This window comes from Fukomys damarensis, unplaced genomic scaffold (genome assembly GCF_012274545.1).
Source record: "Fukomys damarensis isolate Sample0158 unplaced genomic scaffold, DMR_v1.0_HiC HiC_scaffold_10, whole genome shotgun sequence".
Lineage (NCBI taxonomy): Eukaryota > Metazoa > Chordata > Mammalia > Rodentia > Bathyergidae > Fukomys > Fukomys damarensis.
This window is the reverse complement of record NW_022900922.1, coordinates 6,197,425-6,201,875: the sequence shown is the minus strand read 5'-3', so window position 1 is coordinate 6,201,875 and position 4,451 is coordinate 6,197,425. Positions and strand designations below refer to the sequence as shown.

The 4,451-nt window shown below is 44.7% G+C and overlaps 1 long non-coding RNA gene across 1 annotated transcript; it reads right to left on the bottom strand.

The window, feature by feature from the left end:
* Window positions 1-2,209: 2,209 nt before the first annotated feature.
* On the bottom strand, window positions 2,210-4,176 carry LOC104875879. The gene is made up of 3 exons (XR_784195.2): window positions 3,982-4,176; window positions 3,698-3,849; window positions 2,210-2,419 (listed from the first exon to the last, which is right to left on the bottom strand). It is a non-coding gene; the product is annotated as an uncharacterized LOC104875879 (long non-coding RNA).
* Between the last annotated feature and the right edge of the window lie 275 nt (window positions 4,177-4,451).

The following is a 4,451-nucleotide window of genomic DNA, read 5'->3' as shown; positions in this document are numbered from 1 at the left end:
CGGTCACTGACCACTCATTTACAAAAAAGAGAAAAGATCGGTGGGCATCAGGAAATCCCCTGGATATCCTTAAATTCAGTTTATGAAATACTTAAAGGGGTTTTATTGAGGAGACTAATGGGAAAAACTGAGAAACTGACATACTTTTCTGAAAAACTGCAGCAAAAGCAGAAAAGGATGGCAGGCCATTTAATCACTTCAAGAGAAACAGGTCCCCGTGTTGCAGGGGACACAAAAGAATAGTTACAGTCCCAGCTGGATCATAAAAGACAACCACAACTAACATTACTACAGGAATTTTAAGCAAAGCTTATCCAAAACAATCTATATTTTCACACATGGAAGAAAATGTCCTGCATGAAGGCCCATTCCAGTTAATTCTCCCAAAAGTTGTTTTAAGAAGGGTTGGGAAGAGAGACCTCATAACCCACAAGCCAAGGCCTGAATCCATCCCCTGAAGCCCTGAATCCGTCCCCTGCTTTGGTTCCGCCCAATTGAAATTGCACCATTTGGATGTATCTCTTTTTGGGGTATCTGTCTTTCCTCGACCTGACCATAGTCCCCAAAGTTGGGGCAAATGCCTCACCAACACCCTGAAGACTTAAAGGCCAATGGACTGAATACAGGTGGGGTTCGACTTAGAAGAGAAGGACGTATCCTATTTCAGCATCCCGTTGTGGCCTTACATCTTCACAAACAGATAGTCAGGAGCACTGTGCAGTCATCAGGACTGGAAGAGGAGGATGCCTATAGCACTGGTGTGCACACTTGTCAGGACCCAAGCCCACCCAGCCCCCTGCAATAACTAGAGTCCTTCCCTGGCCACCCCCTAATCAGCCCTACGGCTCTATCACCAGGACCGCGGTCTGATTTTTCAACCACAAGTGGACAGACTGGACAGTGAAACTGCTTTTCCTCATGCTTCATCCCTGCCCATCACCCTCCTCAGCAAAGAGACAAGCAGATTCAGCCCCACCACCAAAACCTCTGTGCCCGAGATGTGGTGAATGGTGAAGATGGGCTTTACCTACCTACACCATAAATTGAGTTTAAAATATTTTTTAAATTCTAACGCAGATGACACCACTTTCCTACTGGAACAGCCGCCCCACAGTCTTCCGGACACTGGGAAAAGACACTAGTTTGGCCTCCAGGCTCTTTCCTAGGGAGCCTCACTCTCACACTCCGACCTTCCCTTTGGCCACCTGTGTCACTTTTCCACATCACTCCCTGCTCTCGGGCAGCTCTGATCTGGCCACCTCACACCTGCCCTGAACCTTGGCGCTGGCTCTCGTACCTGTCCAACGGTGTCACAGAGCATCATCGGGAGTATGAGAAGCATGCCACACGCTCTTGAGAAAAATGTAAACCGAGGCAGCCTCTTGGAAAGTCCGTATGGCGAATATCTAAAAGCATGCTTGCTTTTTATAATTCATGCGCTTTAAAGAGAAAGCAAAAGATATTAAACATATAAACAAGGTGGTTCTTTGCCGCAATAGTAAGAGAGGAAAGAGAAGAGAGACAGAAACACAAATAGGGAGACACAGCAAGTAAGGACGAGACGAGGACAGGGACACAGAGACAAAGCTAGAGAGACAGAGACAAAGGCAGGAAAGACAAAAGCAGTAAAAGACGAAGCCCAGCTTCTCTTCAACTTTTCCTCTCAGGAATATCTGGCAGACTGATAAAATCACCAGTACACTCTTGTACGAGGGCACCCAAATGTTGAGAAGTGCACAAATCATAATGTAATAAATATGAAGTTTAAAGAAGCCACACAGGTTCCTTTCTGTCTCCTTTTTTGCAGATTGGCCAAATCGGGAAAGCCAAAAGCCATGGCCCCACAGACTGCAAAGGTCTGTGTGCCAGGCACTGCAGGAGGCCCAGGGGCTGCAGAGATGCCCTAGATGCTGGTACTTTCCATCCCGCTGAGCTGACAACCTGGCAAGGAGTAGTGCCGAGCTCTGCCTGATGCTGAAGACAGACCTCGGCCTGCAAGAGCATGCAGATCTCAACACCCTCACTGCGTTGTGACAGATTTCAAAGCCTGCTTTGCCGGTGAGTCTGCCTGCTCTCCTCTACTCCCTGTCCCCTCTCGCCCCCCGGTGCCCCTCACGGTTGGTGTCTCCGGCAGTCTGCAGCAGTGATTCCCAGGATAGGACCTACAACACCACCGCCCAGCAGGCCACAGTATTCAAACTGAACATTGTACTGATCAATCTTCTGATGCAACATTCCAGATTGCTGGGCAAAATGCCTCACAAAAGAAGCTAGGGCAGGGGCTTGAAGCAGTTGAAACAGAGATATACCGGTTGTGACTCATTTGGGGCTGCAGAAAACATGATCCTGTCTGGCACAGTTGATGAAGGACTCTCACTGTTCACAAGACAAGGCCAAGATCTCGACAAGGTAAGTCCAGCTGTTGGAAAAAAAAAAAAAAACATCCTGTCACCCATTTTTGGCCATGACCGCCTGTCCATCTAGGTTGTGTAGAAGACACATTATATCACACATATCCCATCAGCGAGTGCTGGCAAAAAGGGGGGGCAATAAAAAATTACAGATATGGAACACAATGCAGCTCCTTTTGACTATGCCATTTGATTGTAGGTAATACCTGCTTTACAGTAGAAAGGACCACAAGACCGTGAAGGCTAGAGCCAGCCTAGCCAGGTCAAATCCCAGCTCACACTGGCTCTGTGACTTAAGAAAGTTACCTAAACTCTCTGCCCCTCAGTTTCCTCAACTGTAAAATGGAAATAATGATAGTAGCTCTCTGAACAGGTTATGTGATACTTAATGGGGTTAACAAAAGTAAGAAGCTAAGTGCCTGCTCACAGGAAACAGGAACAGGACAAACAGGCGATCAGGAATATACCTCTTACAGAACCCTGGATGCTCTGTTCTCTAGCTAAGCAAAGATGTGCACTCTGCTGTAAGTGTGAAGCCACATTTATCTATTTTCAATGGTGACAGAAATTCAGATCCCTTAGAATCGGGAGTTTGTACTCTGGCCGATGAGTGCTACACTAATTGAATAAATATGAAAGTTTTATTGGTAATGGAAAATTACTCTGCAAAAACAGAAACAATGTGAAAAATGTAGACACGGAATATTAGAATTCCCTGAATGAAGCCTGCTGCTGAAGGTATCTAAAAGGATTTGTTTGTTTGGATAATTTGCTTAAATTTGGATTTTTTTTTCTTTGCTGTCCCCCAAGGGCGATGGGTTAACACCATACACAGCCTTCAAAAAGACGGAAGAGGTAAAGAAAATACCAGACAAGTGTTCAGGACATACATGAACTTCTTCCAGGAGTCCTAAATACTTTGCAGGTTTCAGCCAATATAATCCATTAGAACTGATTATGTTGAGTACTTCAGAACCTGCTCTGCTGCTTTCTCATCTGTCTAAATCAATCTCTTTCTGATAAATGTTATATACATGGGTCATTTTTTCAATTGTGTTTCTTTTCTTGCTCCCTATGTAGCAAATAAATGTGCACATTAGCATAGATATGATTAATGTAGCCGACACTATGTCTCTGTGTGGCTTGAATATTTACTTGTGATCGTGGGATGTAAACCTTTTCCTTCTTTTTCATCACTGTTCAAAAAAATATTCAATGTTACTTTGAGCAGAGCTTGCTCATTGGTATTATGGAGGATGCAAAAAGGAATGAAATACTGTTCCTACCTTCAGACACAGTCCAGTCCAGAAGGTGCTGTGACAATACAGAAAGGAAGCCAGCTCAGGAAGTGACTTTTAAAATAGGTTGGCATCTTGTACTATTGCTTCTAGTTATGAAACTTTGAGTAAACCATTCCCATAAGCATCCGATTCTCCATCTAGGACATGCAAGAAAAAATAGTAGTTCTCAAAAATTGGGATGCTTGGAGATTTTAGTTATACTAGCCTTTTAATTACCTCCTCCTGGTGGGCAATACTATTGTTTATTCCACTTGAGAGTGGAAGCTCACCCTGTCCTCTGGAGATTTGAGTAAAATTAGCTTGAATCTCTCATCTGGAGAGAGGAAGACTCGTGTCCTTTGGAAACTGGATTTGTCTGAAGGGGTGGATTTCTTCCAAGTTTCTACTTTCACCTATTTTTCTTCCTACTGATTTCTTGGGGCTCTTGCTTGATTCCCAAGGCTGAGTATGGAATGTAGCCTCGGTTTCTGTAGTCCCCTAAATCTAGTCACTCCAAATGTGAGTGTGGAAGGTTGGACAAGTGGTGAAGTCATAATAGAGCACCCCAGAGAAGGAAATCACAGCCCTGTTCTCAAAGGGACGTCGGCTCACTCTACCCTGGAGAAATAACCAGTCACCTCTTCACTCACTCTCCTGTCACTGTGGTGCTGCTTTCTGTATCTTCTCTTACCTTCACCTTCTAGCTCAGTCTCCCTCGTCAGTTCATTCTCCCATTACGGAAGTAACTGTTCATGTTCAT